The sequence below is a fragment of the Manis javanica genome, chromosome 6 (assembly GCF_040802235.1).
Source record: "Manis javanica isolate MJ-LG chromosome 6, MJ_LKY, whole genome shotgun sequence".
Classification (NCBI taxonomy): Eukaryota; Metazoa; Chordata; class Mammalia; order Pholidota; family Manidae; genus Manis; species Manis javanica.
Window position 1 is genome coordinate 56,601,559 of NC_133161.1, and position 27,148 is coordinate 56,628,706.

A 27,148-nucleotide genomic window follows, 5' to 3' on the forward strand; every position below is an offset into this window, starting at 1 on the left:
GACAATCCATAAAGTTCTCTGACATTTTAATGTGGCTATGAAGTAGGATGGAATCTTACAGAAAGCAATCCAAAAAATTAGCCTTGGATCAAAGAAAATTGTTCTAAATCCCACTACTTTGAATAGTGTTCACTTCCTACCAAAAACAGTGATTATGACAATTTTCCACAGCCTATATGAATCAATTCAGATGATAGGGATCAGAAAATCAGAAACATTTCAAAATTAAATACTGAAAGTTCTTCTAAAGCTAATACTCTTAGCCTAGCATTTTTTTTTATTGTTCTCTTGGTAAACTATCTTAAAACAGTTCATGCTTTCCTCTGCTAACTTTTAGTCCAAAATCATATGGATTTGTCAAACCTCGGGAGATTATTCATCAAAGTGGTTAATTTCAATAATTTGTTTTCATGTTCTGCCCTTATGGCATAGCCATTTCCCCTTATTATTTTCCATGTACTGTTTAGTAGAGGAAGAATTCTAAAGAAGTCACACTTCTTTCTTTTCTGCTTATAGTTTGCAACTCATATATTTTCCCTTCCAATTAATTTGAAGGTTTTTTTTTTTGTTTACAGTACTTCATCACTTATTGTTATTCATGCTCTATGTATTTATGCTAGATGAGTGCTCAAGTTCTTCAACTACTAAGTTTATGATCACCCACAGCTCTGTGAAGGTCTGGAACCACATCACAAGTTTTTTGATACAAGAGTAGAACATATTTATTTTGGAAGGAAAGCAACATTAGTGAATACCAACCATTTGGATATAGTTTTGTTTGTACTCAAACTAAATTAATCAAACCAGAAAAAATTGCCTAGCAACATCTGACATTAAAAAGATTCCATAACAAAAACTAAACCACATGGAGGATATGAGAGAAGGCAGCCTAAGCCTTGTATAGATAAGAGAAAAAGTCTGTAAATGGAACTGCCTTAATCCTAAATATAGAAGCTAGAAAAGAAATTAGACTTAGATATAAAAGGACAACTAAGTTAATGTAAGCTCAACATATTGAGTGCCTACTAGATGTCATATCCTGTGCTGGGAGCATTACATATATCTCATTTAATTCTCGTGAAACCTATTATCTCCATCTACAGAGAAGCAGAGAAAAGTAGTTAAAGACCAGTTAATTCTTAAAGCCCAACATCTATCTATTTACATTCTTTCTAGATTCTTACCACTTTTAGGACTCTAGGAAAAGTAATTATCTTCAAACTGTAGCTGGGAAGTGATGTACTTTGAAACTGTATATTTTTACAGGTTTGAAGTAGAGTTACTCAGAAAGTTAACTGGAATTCCAATCTTGCAAACTTCCTAACTGACTAAGTTCTTTTTATTGAAATAGATTTATAAGTGGTGGGCAATATTTAGGCTGACTCCCACAGAGCAGAGCTAATGGGCAAAGCTGACCATAGCTACTGCTACTTAGTGGGGAGGGTGATTCTAAGAGTGAGGCCTAGGAAGTGATCTTTTGGGCTGGAGTTGGGCAGTCTTGCCGAAAATAAACCTTAAATCTTGGCAATAACAGAATTAAATTTATTTTCTTTGTATTGAAAAAACTGTGGAGAGATAGCAATATCAAGCTATAGCAGAGGAAAGAAGACGGCAGCTAAAAATAAATATAAGGATTTTTAAGATGTAGTGTTCTACCAGGGAGGGGAGTAGGGGAACATATTATGGATTAATATGAAAGCATGCTTCAGTAGTAGATGGAAGCCCAGGAATGGTCAATACTTGGTGGCAGAGATGACCTGGTCTGTGGAACAAATGGTTTATAGAACATGTTTTCTTTTCCAATATTTGTGAGGCCATGGGGGAAGTACACATTCAGTGAAAAATGGGGATTTTTGTAAAGTTTTGCTCTGCCAGGTAGTTTGCACATCCAAAATTTGTCATTTTACTTGTTAATGAGTCTTTTGCTGTTTTGTTTCAAGAATTATTTGGCAGGCTGTAGGGTCTTTCCTATATGGCAACACTTGAGAGAAGACTAGAAAAATATGCAAATATGCCAGAGAAGAAAGAATGACCTGTTTAGGGCTTTCTGGACCTTTGACTATGATTAGTTTTAAACACGTGATTGAGCATCTTGTGATTTCATGGTTTATTTACATGGCTTTCTTGGCTAGCTACATTTTTGGTGTGTGGGTATGTATTGGGTGTGTGTGTGTATGTGTGGAGGGGGTTGTGTGGGGGGTGCTTTTTCCCTGTGTGCCATGACCTAGGTCACTCTGCATCATACAGAGTTTTACCTTGCTTGTCTCAAAGGATTACAAGGCTCAGAACAAATTAAGAAGAGACAGAAAGCCCTACGAAGGTATAGCCTTCCCAGCAGACTTGGTTCTACTCTCTCTCTGTCTTCTATCTCTTCTCTACTCCACCTAACTCCTGAAAGGTTAATGTGTTTTCTTTACAGTGAGCAAAACTAGGCTTCCCTTTGAGCTCTATCCAGTCTATATGGAGCTGTCAAGAAAGTCATGGTATCAAGACCAGAAAGAAAAGTCATTGGCAGGAAAAAATTTTCAGCTCTTTTGTCAGAATGGGAGAATATTCCTCTCTGTTCATCTCCATACTGAATTCATCAAGAATGAAGAAGCTAATGAATTGCTCCCCTGAGAATCACTTGGCCTAACTTCTAACAGTATTTATGAAAAAGTGTTCTTTCTGCTGAATCTCTTTACCTTTAGTCTTTCTTCATTTATCCCTCTTTGCTCTTTCTCTCCCAGAGTCTCTCTTGTATTCACACCCAAAGACAAATCCCTTGTAGATAAAACATTCTGCCCTGGGTCAGTGGGCTCAGGGAAACAATACTCCCCTTCCCATATCACTCAGTTATCTCCAATGACTCCTGGCAAGTTTCCTAGATGCCTTGTTAGGAACTGGCCTCAAGGAGTCTCTAATTCTCAAATCTACCCTAAGATGATTATTTATGAATCGTCAAGATTATCAAGTCCAAGAGAAATGTAGCAGTTATGATTGAAAACTACCCAAAATCTAAATCACACATATTACCCTATGGGTGAAAAGTACTTTGACTTTCATATGGACCATAAGTAAAAAAAATAGTTTTCCATAGGAGAGATCTGGAGGAATATCATGTATTAATTTGTCCTTTGGTGTCTCGTTTATTTCACTTAGCACAATGTCCCCCAGCTTCATCCATGTTGTCACAAATGGCAGAGTCATTTTTAAAGGCTTCTTTTTAAAGGCTGAATAGACATACACATTGGATGTATATACCACATTTATTTTTCCCATTCATAAGTTGCTTCCATGTCTTGGCTATTGTGAAGAATGCTGCCTTGAACATGAAGATGTAGATCTCTCTTTGAGATGCTGATTTCAATTCTTTTGGATATATACCCTGAAGAAGAAATGCTGGATTTCATTATAGTCCTATTTTTAACTTTTTGAGGAACTTCCGTGTTGTTTTCCACAGTGGCTGCACCAATTTACATTTCCACCAACAGCGTACCAAGGTTCCATTTCTCCACACCCTGGGTTTTCAAGGTTAATTAGAAGAAAGCATCACAGCTTAATGCTTTCAAGGTTAATTAGAGAAAAGCATCACAGTATAGGCAATTTCAGTTGAAACTTGGATTTGGGGGTAAATACTTGATATGTAGAAAATGTTTTTAAAGATTTACATTTAGATAGAATCTCTGCGTATGGAGGTTGATTTCTAGTAAACCAGTTTGAGAAAGACCTTTTTACAGCAGGACCAGCTGTATGTCAGTATTTGGGTCAGGCAGGGTAGCACTAGAATGTAGGTGAAGTTTGGCCATGTCACTGACTGCTTCTTTATGCACATCTTGCTTCCCTTTCTTGGTTGCACATCCTCCTTCTCCTCACTAATCTAAGAACTTCACACTGAAGTGCAGTGGAAATGGTAAAGGGCAGTATGATCCTGTTAGTATCTGGGGGGTAGGAGGCCCTGATCTTCTCCAAGTCAGGATTTGGACATTTTTCATTCAGGCCTACCTCTTCAAATGGTCTTATTAACAACTAAAAATTTCCATGGAAGTGTGTGTGTGTGTGTGTGTGTGTGTGTGTGTGTGTGTGTATGTGTGCATGCATACATGTGTGCACAGAAAAGAGAAAATTGAGGCATGGGAAATGTGGGGAAATGGAATGGTGCCTACAATCTTCAGACCCACATGTTTTTTAAGTGACTGCTGCTTATTTTCTTTCCACATTCTTCACACACAAACACCCCTGGAGAGTAATTTTGTTAAGCTCAGTATCACAGGAATGTTGGTTTTCTGTTTACTTGTTCCAGATTGACTAGGGGCTAATTCCACCTGGAATCCTAGATGTTCAACAACACTGAGCAGCTAGGCCAATGGCTTGACTTGAAGAGGAGGACATGCCTAACAGGACAGACCCATTTTCCCTCTCTGCAGACCTTCCCTAATCCCTGCAGCTGACCGCTTGGTGTTTTGTGGGGATGGGAAGTGCCCTGTTGGAAAATGTTTTAATATTACATTGCATTCCTTAGTCATTGACTGTCCTTTGTTTTGCAAGCAGTTACACTGTTAGGTTGATGTAAGAGGCCCTTTTAGTGACACTCCTAAAGGCTAATCATTTTGCTCCTTATGATAAAAGAAATAAAAGTTCAAATTAGAAAATCTGGCAAACACCAAAGAATAAAAGAAAAACAATGAAAGAACTGTCATCCCACCACCCAGAAATCAGTGACTATACTTCCAGTCCTTTTTAAAAAAGGTGTGTGTGTGTGTGTGTGTGTGTGTGTGTGTGTGTGTGTGTGTGTGTGTGTGTGTGTTGACAGAAGGAGAGAGGGGTAAAGATAGAGAGGTATATCTGTCAGGGAGGTCCTCTTTCATCTTTTAATTCATTGTGGTCATTTTCCCATGACCACACCTATTCCTCTGTAATGTGCTTTCCAAGCAGGGGCAGTGTTCACCCTTGAGGACATTTGGTAACATCTGAAAACAGTTTTTTCCTCCAGCACCTACTGGGTAAAAGCCTGGGAGGCTGCTCAACATCCTAAAGTATAAGGGACTAACCCCACAAAAAAGATGTCAAGAAGGCTGAGGTTTAGAAACCCCTCCTTTATAGCATTATTTTAAGTAGCTACCTATTATTCTATACTAAGGAAGAGTTATCCATTTCTCCATTGTTGGAAATTTCGGTTGTTTCCACATGTTTTGTTAATGTAAACAAACTGTTGAATATTCTAGGTCATACATGTTTGTGTATATTTCTGCTTCAATTGAACTAGAAAACAGTCTTAAACATGAAAGTTGGTGGATCAAGGGAAATGTGCTTTTTGAGCCTTTAACTACTGTTCTCAAATTTTTCTGTAGGTAGAGATATCACACCAATGGGAATATTAATCGAAATAATCTATTTTTATGCCTTTTTTGTTAGTAAGGTTCACTTTAGAATGTCTCATGATTTATCTGAAGGGACTTTTTATTGCTCTTTTCATATAAGATCTATCAGAGAGAGACAGGAAAAGTTAAGTAGCATCTTTGGGGACCTGGCTGCACTCTGATCACTCACAGGGAGTTCCGGGGAATGAGGAGGCATAAACAGAGATTTGTGATACTTTTTTAATCTCTAGTCTACCTTTTGACTAAAGAGATTGATTATCTAGGCCTTGCTAAGGCTAATGGACAGAAAACAAAATGGTTTGACCAGAATTTGCATATAGGCATTTGTCAGACCAAAATCTAAACCAGAGATTAAGATGGAATTACATGTATCAAGTACTTGGCATCGAGTCTGAAACAATAAATACATAATACATTTTGGCTATGATTACTATTTTAGATGTAGCAATCAAATTCTCCAACTTACCAAAATTTTCTTAGGTCCTACAGCAAGTCCAGTGTGGACAATCCTTTATTAGTTCCCTGGTCACTGATTATCCTTTTAGGAATGACAGCTCTGTTTCATCAGAGCCTGCATTGCTAAACTCAGGTTCAAATCACCTGTATGTGTAATCCGAGCTTGAAAAATGTTGATCATAAAACAAAACATGCAGCTTTTTAAAAAGGCATTCTCCTATGAACAGCACATCATATATTTACGAAAAGACCAAGTGAATATATATATATGCTTTTCTAATTCAAATTGTCATCTTAAAAATTATTTCTTCAAGTTATTAATTCATATTATAGTCTGATTATTTTTCTTTAAGTTTCTTCATTAGGACAAGCATATAAAATCATATCAATATTATCTGAAAGTTCGTTTGGGTGTTAAAAGTTTTACATACAGTATTCATAGTGTTTTTCAAAGTGTCTTGACCTGTGTGTGCTCCCATGTCTGTAAAATGCCTTTGCAGTTGCCTGGAGGGGTATGTGTACACTTCCAATTTCTACAAAATTCAAAGCCCCTTGAGAGAAGGGCTCATGCCTTTTCAACTCCATACCCACTGCCCAGTACTGTGACTGATGTATCATAGGTGCTCAACACATGCTTATTGAAACAAACATGACACATTCCCCAGCACCTATAATATCCCACCTTATAAAGGGTTAAATAAAATGAAGGGAAATAGTTGTTTACTTTTCCTTAGCTCATTGAATCAATCTTTCCCTTTTCTTTTTTCTCTTTCTTTCTTAAATGAAAATAATTGCTATATTTCTGGCACAAGGCAGCCAGCAGAATGTAGTAAAAATTCAGGATACCTGATCCTTTGGCTGTCTTGCATCTGGCGGGTTGTGTTTACATTTGACCTCCAATATCCTTTTAAAGATACTGTTAAATAGGAGGTATGATATTTCAGCGTGTTTATTCCAGTTTTCCTGAAAGGATGAGGAAGCACTGACCACACACAGTCTTTTCTCATTGTTCTGCTGTAAAATAGATTGCTATCATTGTTTTCAGAAAATGAAGCCAGTCTAATTCCAAAGAGTTCAAACTGTTATCTCAGAAATATTTCAAGGCTTAATCTTACATAATAAACCAGATTCACTTTGTGCTGCAGAGATTCTTAGGAGGATGGTGCTGTTCCCTTGAAGCAGCTTTTCTAGACCAATTAATAGTACTTGGGTGTCTCCAGAAAATTTGTCAGTTGCTCTTTGCATCTCTGAGAAAGTATCAAGCACCAAACTGACCATGGCTTTTGCAGACATTTTTTCATTGGGTTATTTTCTATTCCTAATGTGCTTAAAAATCATGGATACTATTACATTTCATCTAGTGCTTTTTCTACACCTATTAGAATTATTTTATTATTTCTTTCCTTTAATCTGTTAAAGTGTTGAATCATTGATTTTCTTATATTATGGTAACCTTCTGTTTCAACCTAAATTGGTTATGATGTTTAGCCTTTTACATTCATTGCTGTATTTGGTTTGCCAGGATTTTATTTAGATGCACTTACGTGAATTTGGCCTCTGATTTTTCTTTCACCTAGAGAACTTCTCTGCTATGGTCTCAAATTTTTACTAGTTTCAGAAAATTAGGTAACATTCTTTGTTTTTCTGTTTTCCAAGTCAGTATTTGTGGGATTCATATATACAGACCTTAAAATGATTGATTGATAGACCTTGCCTGTCACATCACTTAATCTTGGCTTTTTCCTTGTGGGATGATTGCAAGCTATTGATCAATTTTATTAATTTTAATGTTTTAGTATTTATCCTAGAATTTATTTTATTATTTCAAAAAATTTATTCATTTTAGCTAAGTTTTCAAATTTAGTGATTATGGTTCTCCAGAATGTCTTTTTAAAAACCTTTTAATTTCTGTCATTAGGCCTCCTTTTCATTTTTAATGCTCGTGAATTTTCGTTTGTTTTCTTCACCAATTTTACCAATGTTTTTCTGTTTATAAGTTATTTAAAAAAACAAATTTTAGACATTTGATTACTCCTTTTTTTCTATTTAATTTTTATTCATTTCTGTCCACATCATCAGTTTGTTTTAACATTTTCTTTGGATTGTCTGTTTATATTAAGCTGAAGCTTAGTTTATTCATTTCAGATTTTATATTACAAAATTTCTTAAGGCAGTCAATGTTTCTCTACTGCTTTAGCTATTCTACAAAATTTTATCTGTTCTACTGTATTTCATTATCTTTCAGTTTTAAATATTTTCAATTTCTATTACGATTTTTGTTTGTTTATTGGTAGTATGTTTTTAATTTCCAAATACACAATGGTTTTCTAATTATCTCTGTGTGGGTAAAGTTGCTATTTTTCCAGAATCTCTCACCTGGCTTTAGTGCATCGCTATATCAACAGGTGTTTTCAAGGGGAAGAGAGAAGTACCATTTCCATATCAATGCGTAATTGTATGGGTGAGTGAGGGCTTATCTGGACTGGAGAGGTTGGAAGGAATCTTCAGTGGCTTCTGCCACAGCAGGAGAGAGAGAGACGCAGGACGACTCCTTGTAAGCAATAAACGGGTTTTAAACTTTATTTCTCCCTTTGACTGATTTCGGTTTCAAAGGCATTTTGCCCCAGGATTTTCTCCTCCCCAGATTTACATTCTGAATTATTGTATTAAGTTCAGGCAATGTGATCTGCATGATATAAACCCTTTGAAATGTTTTGCAGCTTGCTCTCTAGCAACTTTTATATTTTTTTACTTTATGCAGAATAATTTATTAGGTATAATGGATTTTATAGGTCCATTGGATTAAAATAAGTAAATACACTGTTCTATATTTATTTATAAATCTTCCATTGCCTTAGTGATATTTTTTCTGCTTAATCTTTTAATTACTGAGGATATGTAACATTTCCCACTATGATGATGGATTTAATAATTATCATTTTGTATTTCTTATAAATTCTTGCTTTATATATTTTGATCTATATTATTCGTTACATACAAGTTTAGAACTTTTGCATGTATCTGGTGATTTATAACTTTTATTATTATATTATGACCAGATCTATTTCTAATAAAGTTTTATCTTAAAATCTATTTTATCTTGCATTAATTTAGCTAAGTCACCTTTCTTTTTTTTTTTTCTCTTACTTTTAGAGCTTACCTGACATTTTTTTTCTAAGGGCACAACAAATTTTAGTAAATTTATAGGGTTGTACATCCATCACCACAGTCTGGTTTTAAAACATTTCCATCAACTCAAAAAGTTCAGTCATGATTATTTGCAGTTAATTTCTGCTTCTAACTTCAAATCACAACTTACCTACTTTTTCTCTCTTTAAATTTGCCTTTTGCTCATTTCATATAAATGGAATAATATAATATGTATCTTTTGTATCTGGTTTCTTTGCTCGGCATAATATTTTTGACATTCATCCATTTTGTAGCATGTTTTCTTCTTTTCATTGCTGAATATCATTTCATTTCTGGCTGTGTTTATAATCTTTTTTTGCCTCGCTGTTCTATATTATTTATCCTACCTGGGATTCAGTGGGATTCCTAAATTTAAAATTCTCCAACAGTTCTGCAAAATTCTCAGTCATCATCTTTTTGAATACTAACTTCCACCCTATTCTCTCTCTTTTGTATTACTGGAACTCTGAGATATAGATATTAGTCCTTACCTTTTTATCCCTCATGTTGTTTAACTTCTCACCGTATTTTCTATCTCATTCTATATTATGGACAATTTTTTCAGATTTTATCATCAGTTCAATTGTGTTCTCATCTTCCATTTCTAATTTATTACTAAACCTGTCCATTGAGACTATATCCAAATACATAGATTTCATTTCTGGAAATTTTATATATGTTTTTGCCAGAACTTCCTGGTTATTTTCTTATTTATACATTATTTCTATAAACATAAAACACACTTTATATTTGCTGTCACATAATTCTAATATCTGAAACTTTTGTACATCTAACCTGCCATCTATTGTTTCTGATAACTCTTACTAATGCTGCCCCATTTCCTTGTATGCATTGTGATTTTTACTTTGAAGTCATGACCCTTGATTTGATTAATTCTTTGAGTTCTGATTATAAGTGTATTGTTTCAGAGCATGTTTGCTTTTGATTCTTGTTGCCAGGTTTGGTTTATAATTCACTCAAATAGTACAATACAGCCAGGTAACTATAGAGAGAAATGACATTACAACTGTGAGTCATGAATTTTTTTTGTTTCTTCGTTCTTCTATCATTTTCATGTTACATAAGCACAGTCTAGGAAAGCTAACATTATATTCAGCTTTTTATAAATTCTCCCTTTTATAAATTTTTTCTATTTCTCATTTCTTATTTAATGTTTTTAGTTACCAGGAAGAAGGGATTTAAGATTTTAAGCCAACTGAGGGGGTCTGAAGCCAAGTGTGTAAATGGTAAATGCCTTCAATAGCCAGTGTTGAACATCTTTAACTAAAGGCCAAAACTTGATGATGAGCTAATGAAGCAGATACTTGTGTCTCTTTTTCTTAGGGCATGGCTAATGACTTTGCAGTGTCCTCTCTTTATATCCTGCGTGTTGTAATGGATGATGTCATCAGAAAATCATCTCTTTCTCCAAGGAGAGGTATTAGCTCTTGGATGTTACTCAACCCACAAGCTAATTAAATCCTTATCTTCTGTCTCTTCTCTTCTCTTTCAAAATTATATAAATCATTTAAGTACAGTGTACATATATTTTGTAGGTCTAATTGTTAGGGACATCATATGCCCAAGTGGTTTCTTCTCCTACACATAGGATAAGCAATATTTTATACATGGATTGTAAATTATATTTTACAGTAAAAAGCAGACAGTACTAAATGTGAGTCAGATCCTTAACATTTCCCTTTAACTGCCTACACAAGACATGTATTTCAGTACTTTTCCATATATTTCAGGGTTTCTTTTGGAGGAAAATATTTCTATATTTAAGATGCTATCATTATCTGTGGATTAGGAACTACTAAAATTGATACATTGAAAGCCAATGCTGTCATATATTATAGTTGTGATTTTAAAACAACTAATATAAGTGATTTTCTTTGTCTAAAATCTTTCTTCCAAATAACCTTAATTATTTTCATGAGAATGGGGATTTTTCTTCCTGTGTAAAAAGAAATGCCTGGCTTATTGTAGGTATTCAGTAAACTTTTGCAGTGTGCATGTAATGAAAGTTCCATTTTTGATCTGGGAATCCCTGTTATGTATCTGATATGATACATTATTTTTGAAGGCATAACTTCAAATTCTGTGGTCTCAGGAAAAATATTTTATAATACAAATTGTTACTTTTCATAACACCTGTAGTAGTAGGTGGTGAGGTTGGGGTTGGGGAACCCTGTCTGCTATGGCATCCCAAACTAGTATTGAAGTTATATGTAGGTCTTGGAAGTAGTCCCAGTCCAAACTGTTTTCATCCAGACCAAACAAATAGGTATTTTTTAATATGTTTTCAAAGTTATTCAGGTGCCTGATAGTGTAAAGAAACTTAGTTCAAATTCTTAAAGCTGTTCATTTTGTATAATTTTTGAGTGACTGATCCTTGAACACCAGCATAAATGTTTCCCTGAGCATGTCAAATCTCACTCTATGTAACAGGGTACATAGTGAAAAGGGCTTTAAAAATCCATTTGGCAATGTAATTGCCATCTTTCAGGTGATGAGCAAGAATAGAGGGTGTTGGTCCCTGGCAGTTTCAATTCCTAGAAGTGAAAATGTCAGAAGCCAAACATCTTGGGTTGGAGACAACTGCAAGGATTGACACTTTATTTACACAAATGTAGCCAGGCATCCACCACCAGCCCAAGATCTTAAATAAAACTGTAACATAATCTGTCTGGACCCACATACTGGACATGTGTTCTGTAGTATAAATGGAGGTGATGGTAGTTTGACTATGACTTGAATAGGAAGAAGAAATGATTTTCTGAAAAGAGGAGATTGTGTTAAACTAAAATGGACAGAGGGTACTTAAGATGGATTAAACAAAACTTTGGGAATATAGTGTACCCTTTGCTTGGGCAGGATCCTCCACTTAATCTTCTACTTCTGCATCTCTGTCTATCATGATATTCAATCACTCTATTAATTTTTAAAAGTCATTTGTTTTTCATAGAGGCATGTCCACATTTTTAGGACTTTTTCACTGTCCCCATCCTAATCTCCCTCTTTCTTATTTCCAGTATCCAGTCTCAAAAAAAAAATTGAGATATTTTATATGCTAACTTTCACATCTTGCTTTCAGTCTATTCATTCTGCAGCAGTGACGACTATACATAACTTTTCTTTTAATTATTATGCTCCTAAGGTGCTGGATGGGGAGGACAAGGTCAGGGTATGGGATAAGGAAACACTGAGAGGTGGACAGATTTTTTTATTCATCTTGTTAAACCTTCACCTCTCAGGCTGGCTAGAGCTCTGCCCTCCTCATATTCCATCACCTCCAGGAGGCACTGGACAGGCTCTTGCTTTCCTGTCTTATCGTGAATGGAGAGGGCTCCAGCCACTGTGTTATTGAATCACAAGGGTTGCTTGGGTTCTAGTGGAAGAAGGTGGGAAGATGGGAGATGGCTGGAGACAAAAGAATGGCAGCTGCTAGGGGACTCAGTGGTGTGACTGAACCTCCTGTGTGGCAAGAAACAAGGAGTGGATATTTGTGCAACACACATCACTACTTCCTGGTCTTTGCTGTCATTGAATTGGCTCTTGAAAGCACTCTCTCCCCTCTTCCTCTATTTCATTACCCTTTCCTGAACAGCATAATTCATTCCTCATAGGAGGAAAGAACAAATCTTCCATCCAGAAATCTTTCCCTGGCCCCTTACCTTTTTTATTTTATTTTATTAAGGTATCATTGATATACATTGTCATGAATGTTTCACATGAAAAAAACAATGTGGTTACTACATTTAATCGTATCATCAAATCCCCATCAATACCCCATTGCAGTCACTGTCCATCAGTGTAGTAAGATGCCACAGATCACTATTTGCCTTCTCTGTGCTGCACTGTCTTCCCCATGATCCCACACACCATGTGTACTAAACAAAATACCCCTCAATCCCATTCTCCCTCTCTTCCCACTTGCCCTCCCACACCCCTCCCCTTTGGTAACCACTAGTCCCTTCTTGGAGTCTGTGAGTCTGCTGCTGTTTTGTTCCTTCAGTTTTGCTTCATTGTTATACTCCACAAATGAGGGAAATCATTTGACACTTGTCTTTCTCTGCCTGGCTTAGTTCACCGAGCATAATATCCCCTAGCTCCATTCATGTTGTTGCAAATGGTAGGATTTGTTTTTTTCTTATGGTAGAATAATATTCCATTGTGTATATGTACCACATCTTCTTTATCCATTCATCTACTGATGGACACTTAGGTTGTTTCCATATCTTGGCTATTTTAAGTAGTGCTGTGATAAACATAGGGGTGCATATGTCTTTTTGAATCTGAGAACTTGTATTCTTTGGGTAAATTCCAAGGTGTGGAATTCCTGGGTCAAATGGTATTTCTATTTTGAGTTATTTGAGGAACCTCCTTATTGCTTTCCACAATGGTTGAACTGGCTTACATTCCCACCAGTAGTGTAAAAGGGTTCCCCTTTCTCCATATCATTGCCAGCATTTGTTGTTCTTAGTCTTTTCGATGCTGGCCATCCTTACTGGTGTGAGGTGATATCTCATTGTGGTTTTAATTGGCATTTCCCTGATGATTAGTGATGTGGAGCATCTTTTCATGTGCCTGTTGGCCATGTGAATTTCTTCTTCGGAGTTTACACTATTCATATGGGATTGTTCTTCTTTCCTGAGGTAGGCCTGTATTGCAGTACTGCCCTCTTACCATGGCCTTGGCTGTGTCCCATAGATTTTGTGGTGTTGAATTATTGTTGTCATTTGTCTCCATGTGTTGCTCTATCTCTATTTTTATTTGGCCATTGAACCATTGGTTATATAGGAGTATGTGTGAAGCCTCCATGTGTTTGTGGGATTTTTCATTTTCTTTGTGTAGTTTATTTCTTGTTTCACATCTTTGTGGTCTGAGAAGCTGGTTGGTACAATTTCAATCTTTTTTAATTTACCAAGGCTCTTTTTGTGGCCTAGTATATCATCTATTCTTGAAAAAGTTCCATGTGTGCTTGAGAAGAATATATATTCTGCTGCTTTTGGGTGTGGAGTTCTGTAGATGTCTGTTAGGTCCATCTGTTCTAATGTGTTGTTCAGTGCCTCTGTCTCCTGACTTATTTTCTGTTTGATTGAACTGCCATTAGGAGTGAGTGGAGTGTTGAAGTCTTCTAGAATGAATGCATTGAGTTCTATTTCCCCTTTTAATTCTCTTAGTATTTGTTTCACTTATGTAGGTGCTCCTGTGTTGGATGCATAGATATTTATAATGGTTATATCTTCTTGTTGGATTGACCCCTTTATTATTATGTAATGCCCATCTTTGTCTCTTGTGACTTTCTTTCTTTTAAAGTCTACTTTGTCTGATACAAGTACTGCAACTCCTGCTTTTTTCTCTCTATTAGTTGCATGAAATATCTTTTCCAACCCTTTACTTTTAGTCTGTGTATGTCTTTTGGGTTTAAAGTGAGTCACTTTTAGGCAGCGTATAGTTGGGTCTTGTTTTTTTATCCATTCAGTAACTCTATGTCTTTTGATTGGTGCATTCAGAACATTTACATTTAGGGTGATTATCAATAGGTATGTATTTATTGCCATTGCAGGCTTTAGATTTGTGGTTACCAAACATTCAAGGTTAACTTCCTTACTATCTAAGAGTCTAAGTTTACTCAGTACGCTATTACAAACACAATCTAAAGGTTCTTTTTTTCTTCTCCTTTATCTTCCTCCTCCATTCTTTATATATTAAGTATCATATTCTGTACTCTTTGTCTATCCCTTGACTAACTTTGGGGATAGTTGTTTAATTTTGCATTTGCTTAGTAATTAACTGTTCTACTTTGTTTACTCTGGTTTTATTATCTCTGGTGACAGCTATTAAATCTTAGGAATGTTTCCAACTATAGCAGTCCCTCCAAAATACACTGTAGAGATGGTTTGTAGGAGGTAAATTCTCTCAGCTTTCGCTTATCTGAGAATTGTTGAAACCCTCCTTCAAATTTAAATGATAATCTAGCCAGGTAAAGTATTCTTGGTTTGAGGCCCTTCAGCTTCATTGAATTAAATACAGCATGTCACTCCCTTCTGGCCTGTAAGGTTTCTGCTGAGAAGTCTTATGTTAGCCTGATGGACTTTCTTTTGTATGTGATCTTATTTCTCTCTCTGTCTGCTTTTAATAGTCTGTTCTTATCCTTGATCTTTGCCATTTGAATTATTAAATGTCTTGGTGTTGTCTTCTTTGGGTCCCTTGTGTTGGGAGATCTGTGTACCTTCATGTCCTGAGAGACTGTCTCCTCCCCCAGGTTGGTGAAGTTTTCAGCAATTGCCTCCTCAAAGACATTTTCTATACCTTTTTCTCTCTCTTCTTCTTCTGGTACCCCTATAATGTGAATGTTGTTCCGTTTGGATTGGTCACACAGTTCTCTCAATATTCTTTCATTCTTAGAGATCTTTTTTTTTCTCTCTGTGCCTCAGCTTCTTTGTATTGCTCTTCTCTAATTTCTATTTCATTTATCGTCTCCTCCACCATATCTAATTTGCTTTTGATACCTTCCATTGTGTTCCTCAATGATTGGATCGCCAACCAGAATTCATTCCTGAGTTCTTGACTTTCTTTCCATACCTCCAGGAGCATGTTTATGATTTTTAGTTTGAAATCTCTTTCAGGAACATTTATAAGTTTCATTTGACTCTTTTTCTGGTCTATGTAGGATTTTGCTTTGAACCAGGTTCCTTTAACATTTCATAATTGTATGTGGTGCCCGCTAGTGCCCAGACGCCCTACTCTCTGGAGCGGCTCAGCCCCTGGATCAATGTTGGGGGTTGCAGGGGAGGGATGTTGGTGCCTGGGGGGAGGAAAGAGCTGTTTTCTGCTTCCTGGCTGCTATGCCTTTCTCTACTGCCAGAACCACTGGGCCGAGCACACAGGTATAAGCCTCTATGCTTTGCATTTGTAGATGCTGTAGACGGGGCTTCCCTCTGGCTAGCCTGATGCCAGGGCAGGGTTTACTGGTTTGTGAGCCAGGTGAGGGCTGGCTGAGAGGAAGGCACAGCAGGCTCCATATCATGGAGGGCTCCTTGGAGCTGCATAGCCAGCCAGGGGGCTGGAGTGCCTGAAGATCATGAAAGTTCCCAACCTGCTGGGCAGAATCCACCTGAACAATTTTGTCTACCTGTCCTTTCTCCTGAGCAGTAAACTCTGTGCAATCCTTGCCCCTTTGCAGCCCTCTTGTTAGGAAGTGTCTCCAATTGCCTGCCTTTCTTTTGTCCCAGAGCAGCCGGATATGGATCCCTGCTTTCCACAAGCAGCTGGAATCTCCATCTCTCCAGGTATTCCATCTGTCTTAGCTTTCCAACCCCACTAATCACCATAGCACCATGCAATGTAGGTTTGTGCTCCCAGAGCAGATCTCCAGAGCTAGGTGTTCAGCATTCCCAGGCCTCCACTCCTTCCCTGCTCTGTTTCTCTTCCTCCCACTGGTGAGCTGGGGTGAGGGAAGGGCTTGGGTCCCGCTGGGGTGTGGTTTTGGTACGTTACCCTGTTCAGTGAGGTCTATTCTTTTCTCCAGGTGTATGCAGTCTGGTGCAGCCTTCTTTCCTGTTGCTCTTTCCAGATTAGATGTATTAATTATATTTTCATTTTATATGTAGTTTCAGGAGGAGGCCTCTGTCTCACTTCTCATGCTGCCATCTTTAATCCCTCAGTCTCCCTGGTCCCTTACCTTTACAGTCTCATGATCCTTGGGGATTATATAATTTCCAGTGAGTCCTTTGTGTGTCATCATTTATGTTCCTGTCTGATGAGTAATCCATTTTATTTTTTAGGCAGTTGATGTGGCAGTCATATCAACAGGCAGTGATAAATACCAAGCATCTGTAAATCCTTTTGATAAATATTTGTGAAGTTTCAAAATCCTCATGTCTGATCAATGTAAGTCAGTCTGCAAGACAGTCTCCTAGGAAAGCCATTTGGAGACACAGTAGCACATTCTGGCCATGAGAACTTCCTCAGGGATGGGGGCGGGGGCTGGAATACAGAAGAGTCTTCAGCAAAGATAAATTAGCCTTTACAGAAGGCAGACACTGATACTAAACTTTATTGAAATTAGACAATAAAATCCTCACTTTGGTGAGTGGGAATGTTAGGGGATCAAAGCTCTGGTCTAAATCTGGCTAAATAAGAATCTAGAAATCCCTGAAGTTTGCTCTGTTACTTTCACCAAACAGAGTAAAATTCTATATAAAGCATTATTTTGAGGATGAAAAATGTACATGAAGGTCATATAACTTTAAAACTGTAAATATGAAAAGTAAACAGACTTTAAAATAACTATATCATTTGGGATATTTTCTTCAATTTTGAACGTGGACAAAAATATTCCCCTTTTTTATGGAAGCCTTCTCTGAAATTAGCTGATTTATTAGCTACAAAGTAAAGGTATTAGAAAGTAAAATCCCCACTGTATCAACTAAGTAGGCTAGACTCAATAATGTAGAATTAGAAAAGAGCTTTACTTCCTCTTTCTCTGTCTGACAGTCTTTCCTCACACTTTGGTGATGTCTTCTGGTCATTTTCAGTTTCACTTTTTAGGTTTTAGAAGTGCACACTTGGCTAACCCAGAAGGTTGGGAAGGGATATGATGATTCTCTTCTCTTTCTTGCTTCATATCTTCCTGACTTGCCATCTTGTGTCTCTGGATACTTCTAGGGTTGGATGGGACAGATGAGGAAGACATAAAGAAAAAAGTCTTATTTTCTTAGTTGGTAGTACTGTTTGGAGCCTGTTACTCATGTGTCAAGTGCTCTTTGGTATGGAAGCCTCTTTGTTTAAGAGGACAGCATTGTTATCTTTATCATCAGCACCCCGTGCCTCCTGTCTCTGACCCTGCACAATCTCTTGCTACAGAACATAGTCCCTCTGGCTAAGTCACTTCATCTTGCTTTCTCTGCTTGATCTAGTGGTATCCACAGTTCCACAGCTTTATCTGCACTGGGATCACTCAGATGTGGCAAGAGACAGGTTGTCTTGGGTAAAGCTCTTTCAAGGTCACTCGACCCAGTGGCCTCCTATAGTCATCTAACTCTGGTAATCCAGGCCACTTCTAAGAAGTGGTATCTTCCGACAGGACCACCTATTTCTATAGCTCAGGAAACCTGTGGATAGCAGGGAGATGATTATGAGACCTCAGTAGCCTCTTCTTATCCTGTTGCATCCCATAAAAGGCACAATTTATGTGAGTGGAGTGAGATACAGACAAACCAGTTGGAGACATTTAGATTGTTTTAAGTGCCAAACCAAGCCCAAATGGTAATACTAAGTTTTCACTAGACGAATATGGATGGAATGGGAATGCAAGAAATCAAGATGGCTAAGCATTTGATGAAGGTTAGTTTTGGAGACAAATGGATGTGTTTTAAGACTCAACTGACTCTGGGATAAGGTCTGCCATCTATACATACTACACCAAGACCACCAACCATCAGTCTGAACCCTCATGGGGTGGTTCTGTTGGAGTCAATGAGAATATTTCAGTTGCAAAGGAGAGTTGAGAATGTTTTTCTCTGAAAGTGCCTGTAGATGTCACTAAAGTAAATGACTGTTTTACCCTTGATTTGATAGTTGGGCAAAAAAGCCCACAAAAGAATAAAAAAGGTTATTTTGTAAAAGCCATCTACATTGTGCTGGGCATAGAAGCCACAGGGCATAAATCTGCAAAGAAGTAAAAAGCTAACCTTTTCAAACAATATGGCTTCTCTCTCACTTACCAACTTTACATTTCCCTGTATGGCCCCGGAAGATGACTGGTTAGCCAGAGACGGGTAAGATTCCTCAAGGGAGGAACAACCTAAGACAGGCACAGTCGCAGGGGGGCCATCAGGTGAGAAATTGGGGATCAACATAGGTGAGGCTCAGAACCTCACCCCCCCTGCTTTGAGAAAAATCTGCATCCGTGGATGTTTTGCTGCCCTTGTCTAGCTTGGATTAACACTTAGTCCATAGGCACACACCTGATCATCTACATTTGCCCTCTTACAGCACTAAACTATGTTTTCTACCTTTATCTTGCATCTACCTACCACTTCAGCATTTTATTAAAAATAAAAATAATAATAATAATAAAGGGAGAAATGTGGGATCAACATATAAATCAAGTATAAAAATCAAATGAATATTCATATTTGACCTGATTGTTTATAGTTCATAATGCGTCATCAAAACCGAAAGTTTCTGTGATGACTGCCCTTGTACTGTTCACCATGTAAGAATTTATTCACTATGTAAGAATTCGTTCACCATGTAAGAACTTGTTCGTTATGCTTCAGAAGATTGGAGACTGACGAGAATTAGGCTTGAGATGGATTAATGATTGTACATTGAGCATTGACCCCCCTGTACAGAATTTTATTGTTGTTAACAACCATTTGATCAATAAATATGAGAGATGCCCTCTCAAAAAAAAAAAGCCATCTACATTGTTATATTAATGTCATACAACCTAATAACACCACCACCATAATTCATAGTAATTTTGCTAATTTCCTTCCATTTTACGGTTAGGATTTAATGAAAAATATATTCAGCAATATTCTTGTGTGTACAGCAGGGAGGGAAAACCTTCTCCTCCACTCTCTTCCCCCTCAGTGCTTCTCTCCTCCTTTACCATTAGAGATCCTGCCCTCAAACTAGGAAAAATGATGCCTCATGAAAGAAAAGAATTACATGCTCCTTGACTGTAAAAGGAGAACAAAGGTAGAGAAAACATTTAAAAATACGCTTTGGGCAGAATTCAACTCTAAGAGCATTTAAATGTATTTTTTTTCTCTGCATTAGTTTTAAATACAACTGTCAATTTTGATGGTCTAGAACCCAGTGCAAAATGATCAGCTAGGAGGTCTTTGAGCTTATAGAATCAGAAAGGTATTTAATGATGTTACCAGGAAGCACTTAGCACCTATATTTTGACACAGTGGAGGGTATGTTTCCGCTAGGACCATATTCTGATTGTCATTCTCATCAAGAGGCTACAGCATTTCATCACAGGATGTTCAAGGTAGAGACACTGAAAAGAGATTCTCAACAAAAAGAAATTTAGAGAGCTTCAGTGCTATGTTAGCAGAGTCTGAACAGCCTTTCATATCTTAGCAAGAATTCTGTAGGCCTCATTGGAAAAAGGGTCTTTTTTAGAAAACTTGTGGTACTTAAGTGAAATCCAGGCAAGTTGAAAAAGTATATGTGAAGACTAAGGCCTCTGAAAAAAAGAGTTAATTGTCAATGATAGATGGCTCAGAGTACTAAAGATGTAAAATATTGAGAATTATCAGTAGAACCTAGAAAAAAAAGTACAGCAGAACATAAACTACTCTTGTAGTTATTATAGAATAAGTTATGCCTTTTCTGTGTTTAGAAGAATTGAAAGTGTAAAATAAGACTCTATTGTATATTCTACTTTTGATGAATAAGCATAGATAAATGGTAAAATGTACTATCACAGATTTCCAAGTAATATATTCATATTCTAATTCTGAGTAAGCATTTTCTACTGATCTAAAAATTCTTCCTATTTTTGTCCTTATAGAGGCCTATGCTAAAGAGCTCTTTCTAATATTATTTCTTATAGATATTTGAAGAGAATATGCTATAATTGCAAAGCCTGGTCATTATTCTGGTGTCCAGATTGAAGAAACCAAGTAAAGAACATATTTTGCAGATTTCTGCCTTAATAAGACTTATTTATGCTTAGAACTTTTTTCTTTTTGGTAATTATTACTACAGAAAGAAAATCATTCCACTCAGTTGATATAATCAACGAAAAAAGTGTTAAAGAGGTTTCTCAAGAAGTTGAACATGGAATTTTCATACGGTCCAATAAGTCCACCCCTAGATAACCATATGGCCAAGAAATCATATGTCTACACAAAAACTTATACCTGAATGTTTATAGCAGCATTATTCATAATAATGAAAATGTAAAAACAAACTACATGTCCATCAACTGATAAATAGATGAATAAAATGTGGTATATCCACATAGTGAAATATTATTTGACAATAAAAAGAAATGTAGTATTGATACCTGCTATACCATAGATGAACCTTGAAAACATTACAGTAAGTGAAATAAGCCTTTCAAAAAGGACCAAATATTGTATGGTTCCATTGAGATGAAATGTTTAGAGCAGGAAGATCTGTAGAGCAAAGTAGATTAGTGGCTGTTAGGGGCAAGGGTGGGGAGGAGCATAAGGGAAGAGAGAATAGAAGGTGACTGTTAATGGGTATGGGGGGTCCCTTTGGGGGGTAATGAAAATGCTCTGGAATAAGTTGGTGGTGGTTATCTCACGATCTTGTGAATATCCTGAAAAAATCACTGAACTGTACACTTCAGTAGGGTATATTTTATGCCATGTTAATTATATCTCAGAGAGAGAGAAAGAGAGGGAAGGGAGGAGGGAGAGGGACAAAAGGATTGTTTGTTGGGCATGATGAAATCAGTTTGAACTTCCATCATTAGTGTTCCCAGGAATGGAAAATTTCTTATTTTCTCTCAAGTCAAGAATAAAAGGATAATTCATAAGATTCTACCTCCTTTTTCTTGCAGGGATAGAGAAAAATGTCTGGGAGGCATGTAATATACCAGGGTGGAAAGGGGGATGTAGTCTGTTGTTAGTCACAATAAAGACTGTTTTCCTCAGTGCGTCCTGGTCATTGAAAATGAACATGACACTGGCCAAAGTAAATGAGTCCCATTAAATTTGGGGGCTGGAGGGATCCTAGAGTAGATATTGGACATATATTAGGTAGTCACACCTCTGCAGGGTTTTGTGTGTATATGCATAGAAATTATATGGAAAACCAATTTAAATATTTATTATAGAATACAATTAGACCCAAAAAAGTTTTGACAAATCACTGTTCAACTAAAGTATCTTTACTTAAGGACAATTAAAATGCCTTCTGCAGTAAACTTTACTTTCTAAACAATATGAAGAAATGATTTGCAGTTCAAGACAGTCCTGCCATTACATGGTTTACTCTAGCGGCTTTGAGTAAAAGTGTATTTATGAAAACCCAATAGAATTTTACAACTAGCAAAGTGCAAAATATACTCTTAGCAATGATACATGATGTTCAATCTTCAGACTATGTTTTGAAGTATTTCTTCACAGGCCTGGGGCAGTTCCTTTGGGTCTCATCATGTGCTGTCACTCCTCTGGTTCAGGATGGATTCACTGGATTTGGCTGTCGGGCATCGTGATCATTGAATTAGTGGCTATACCTGGAAGGACATGTTTTTATCTTACTGGCTTGTTTATTTCACTTTATCCCTAGTGTGTTTTAAAAGTACACTTAAGAGATGTTTAAGCATTTTTTTCCCCTCCAGGAACAAAAGATTAAATTCAAGAATAAGACTTTTATCTAATTAGTTGCATCAAAACTCATTTAAAAAATTTACCAAGTTATCATCCTTATTTCCAAGGCAGCTGCAAAGTTATTTCACTTACTTCAGGCAGTTGCAAAGTTATTTCACTGTGCTAATAACAAAAGAAAAAGTAGAAGTCATACAATAAATAAAGGCATAAAAAGTAAATACATAAATTCATATATATATAGATTATTAACCAGATTGTATTACAGATTTTAATCAGACCATGTAAATTTTGTTCTTACTTTACATTAAGCAGTACCTCTGGTTTAAGAGGGTAGACTTAGTATAAGTATTCCTATCCTTTCTCTCTTGAAATCCCAATATATGATAGCAAAGGAATCAACTCCTTAATGAAGAAAATGAGAATGGGAGGAGAAATATCTTTGAAAAAGATCCCAATAAGTTTCTAGAAGATGTGAGGAAGATGAAATTCTTTTGACAGATTTTTAAAAAGTGAATCATAGCAGGCCAGAATACATAGGAGGGAATGCAATAATAATGAGAGGGCTGAGCTTTATAGCAGAACTGCCCAGAGATGATCCCAGCCCAGGAGTAGTAAAAACATGAATGAAAAAGGAGGCCAAGTTGGGAGACAGGCTAACCATTGAACAAAAAGAGTAGGAGATAGCACTACTTTCTCGCTGTCCTTCCTCATCCTAAGACAAGTAGAGCTCAAGCATTTCTGAACAGCCTAATATACAACTTGCTGGCAGAAACAAAAAAGACAAAAGAATAACAACAAAACAACCCTAAAGCCACTTCTCTAAGGAAATCAAATGAACTTCAAATAGAAAATTAGGTCTTCTAGTATAAAGCCTTCCTTATTCTAGCATGTGGACACTCTGTCCCCACCACAGCCTTAAATACCTCCTCCTCATTATCCATCAATGTAAATCCTGCCAGGAGACCAGTTCTGCCCATATACACTGAACTTTGAGTCAGGCATCATCTTTGGGTGAGAGACCTAGCCATAAAATTAAACAATATAAATGGTACCCTAAGAGATGCATAGTTTTTAAATCTTCAAAAATCAACCCAATCGACAGTTCTTTATAAAAGGTCAGCCAAAAATCATAAAAAATGGAATAAAACCAGTAGCATGAAAGAACAACTGAAACAAGAGCTTTTGCTTTAGAAGTAATATAGATAATTCAAGAAAAAGAAGAGAACTTTAAAAGAAGCTAATTCTCATCCTAATGAAAATTTGAGAGGATATTGCATCCAAAAAATAAGAAAAGGAAACTATGAAAAAGGAACAATGGGGAGCAAAACAAGTTCTTTTATATTGAATATATGATTTCAAAAATTCAATAGATGATTTTGAAGATGAAATTAAGAAAATCAGAAAAAAGAAGGGAAAAAGGCCAAAACAAGAACATAAAAATTGAGAGCAAAGATAAGAAACTTGGAGGATCAATGCAGGAAGCCTAATAGGACTTGACGTTGACCTAAAGGATTTCTAGGGGTAAAACAAAACAAAATACACAGAAGAAAATGGAAGGGAAGAAGTTAGCAATGAAAAAAAATCAAAGAAAACTTACCAATACTAGGTAGAACACAAGAATTCTTTAGATTGTGTAAGTCCATTGAATTCCCAGGATGATGATGAAAAATTTCCATATCTGAAATTTTAGAACACAAGGAATTACAAAAAGAACTTAAAAGTTCACAGTTGGGATGCAGGGGATGTGTCATATTTATGATTCATGAAAATGAATCAGATTGAGATTGGACATCTCACCTACAACACTGGGTCCTAGCGGCAATGAAACAATGCCTTCAAAGCTCTGAGGGAAAAGAAAATCTAGCCTTAGTCACAATGGCAATTAGTGTGATGGTGAAATACAGCTATTTTCAGACTTACAGAAATTTTTCTAGGGAGGTTGATTGCTTTTGAACCTTTCTAAGTTTATGAACTTTAATAAATTATTCTCTGGAGGGTACTTGAAGATTTGCTCCAACCAAATAAAGATACAACTCAAGAAATTGAAAGTCATGGGAGAAAAATACTGAAGAATTAACCTAGAAATAGTATGAAAACAAATCCTAGTACATTAGTTATATGGGAGATCTAGGAAGCAATTGGCCCTAGTTACAGTCAGGCATAGTCATAACAGAGATGAGCAAGCCCGTATCAGAGTAAATGACTGGGGGTAGAGGAAAAGAACAGAAAGAATTAAGGACAAGGTCAAGAAATAAGGCTGCCAAGTTGTAGGAGATAAGTTAAAGTTCATTCAGATGTGTGGTTTTTCTAAGAGTAACTGTAGGCTAAATATCAGAATTGAAAATTATTGACAGGTAGAGACAATGTATGGATTAAAATTAGATTTGAAAGCATGTAACAGCAAAAACAAAAACAAAAACAAAAACAAAAACAAAAACAAAAACCACCCAAATTAATTGTGACTTGAAAGAAAGTTTTGTTCTCTTCTACAAACCAAGTCCAGTAGTCAGAGTCCTTCTAGAGAATTTCCATGAGTTCATCAAATACCCAGGCTCCATCTAGCTTGTTTCTCTGCAATCCTGAGGGTATGGTCCTTATCAGTATTGTCTCCTTTCCACCCAGCAGGAGGGAGAATAATGGCAAAGTGCACAGCTCTTCCTTGCTGGAAATTTCTCATACCGTTTCTAGGTACATCTCACTGACCAAAACTTACTCATATGACCACGCCCTGAGCGCAATTGGCTGGGACTGTTTTGGGGGAGGCTGAGGAAAGTTATATGTGAAGAATGAATGGAGAATAGATAACTAGGGGCTAGAGAGTCTTTTCTACAGGCTCCAAGTTAGAGTCCATTTGTTGGTAATTCTTATAGGACTTTAGTGGCCGTATTTTATTACCCATTGTATTTCCATTGTATTTGGGTACACATGAAATGCAAAGGTCTTTAAAAAATGAATAGATTTGCTAAGTCAGACATTAGACTTTTTAGAAGGGTCCGTGAATTGACCTAAATATCCAATATTTCCATTATATTAGATAATACCGTACACATTTAAGTATGACTGCTTTTTACGTGGTTACACTTCTGATTCATAAAATACTTCATTTAATGGAATCCATTATAGTTTCTTGTTGCATAATTCATCAATAGATACTTCTGTGAGGGGGTGAGTTGTTTGAGGATGTGAAAATTTCTAATTTTAGAAAAAGTCACCTCATACTAAAAAAGGTTAGAAACCATCCTTATCAGATTTCACTGTAAAGATTTATTTCTATTTTATTCATTTTTGTCTTTGTTTTATAAACGCTACCTCATTTCCTTTTGGCCTGAATTCTGTCACTTTCTTCCAAATTTTGCTGTCACTGTGATATTTTTGTTTGTTTGTTTTTGTAAGACACCTTATATTGTTTTCAGAACAGGGTAAGTATAAACCCAAAATCTGATAAATAGTCTCCCCACTTCTCTGCAGCCAGGTACTGACTACTGGAGTCAAATACTTGCACATCTAGGAATTGCACAGAGCTGCTCATCTGGGTGTAAAAGAGTTGCCTCAGTGGACTTTGGATGTTTAATTGTCCTTTGAACTCATACTCAATTCTGCCCTCTTCTTTGAAATGGCTTGAAACTTGATGCAAGTTTCCAGCTGATCTCTGGTTTGTAGTTTCCTGAAATTATGGTTTCCTTTTAAAATAAACCCTTCAGTGTCTCTATCTGCTGTGTCCAGACTTCAGCAATGCCTTCAGTTCTTCACCACCTTCCTGATCACGTCTTCTGAGTATTCCATTTCCTTCCTCATCTAATTATTCATTTTTGTTCTCTGAATATTTAACATCACTGTCCTCTATGGTGAACCATTGAATCCTGAGTGGTACTATTTGCTTTGTGTCCCCTTTCTTCTCTTTCTATGATGGATATGAGATACCAAGTGTATTCCCCTGGGGATTTTCAGTTCTCTTCACATTTATTTTTAGCCTGCTGTGGGCTATTAAATCCAGACTTCCTTTCAGTTAATCTTGTGTTTCTATGGATTATCTCATCATCATATCCAAACATAACTGCCAAATGTGCAATCTTCACCCTGGCTTGGGTCAGTCCTCCTGAACTTTTATGAGCCGCAATGAGACTTTGAAGTATTAGTTCCTCTTTGCACTGCTGGCTGCTGGCAAAGATACAGGCTGCCTGAGGTTGGGGGTGGCGGGGGATGGGCAGGCATCACTGCCAAATAGCTGTGGCATCATGAACACTGCAGAGTACCTTGCCAAAGACTACACATTGACCTTGTTTATCTCCCCAAGTGATGAGGTAAAGCTTTTAAAGTAAGTTTGAGATTGCAGAAGATTAAACCACCATCAAATACAGAAAAGTTAAGATAATCTTTTTTAGCAGAGTATGCAAGACATTTTTAAAAGGAGAAATGCTTGTCCCTCTGTACCAGCTGTGGATTTCCTTTTGCCTTGAAGAATTTTACATTTGCAGTGATTTACCAGAATCCCTGTTGATGGACCCAAGCTGAATATAACCTAAAGTGTGTAATAGTTTCAATCATCTGCATAGATAGGAATACCGAATGCGTAGAAGACACAATAATAAGAGGAGGGATCATAAGGAAAAGGAAATAGATAGACCTGATGTTAAATGCCTGTCATTCACTTTGTATGAAGTATGCAAGTTTTGTTAGGTTAAGCAATAACCCAGGAGCTAACCAACAGTGCAAAAGTCCAAAGAAAGCCAGCTGGAGTTCTGATCAGAAAGTGCATACTCCATCAGGGACTAATACAGGTGTTTGTGTTTGCTTTGTCTCAGTTGA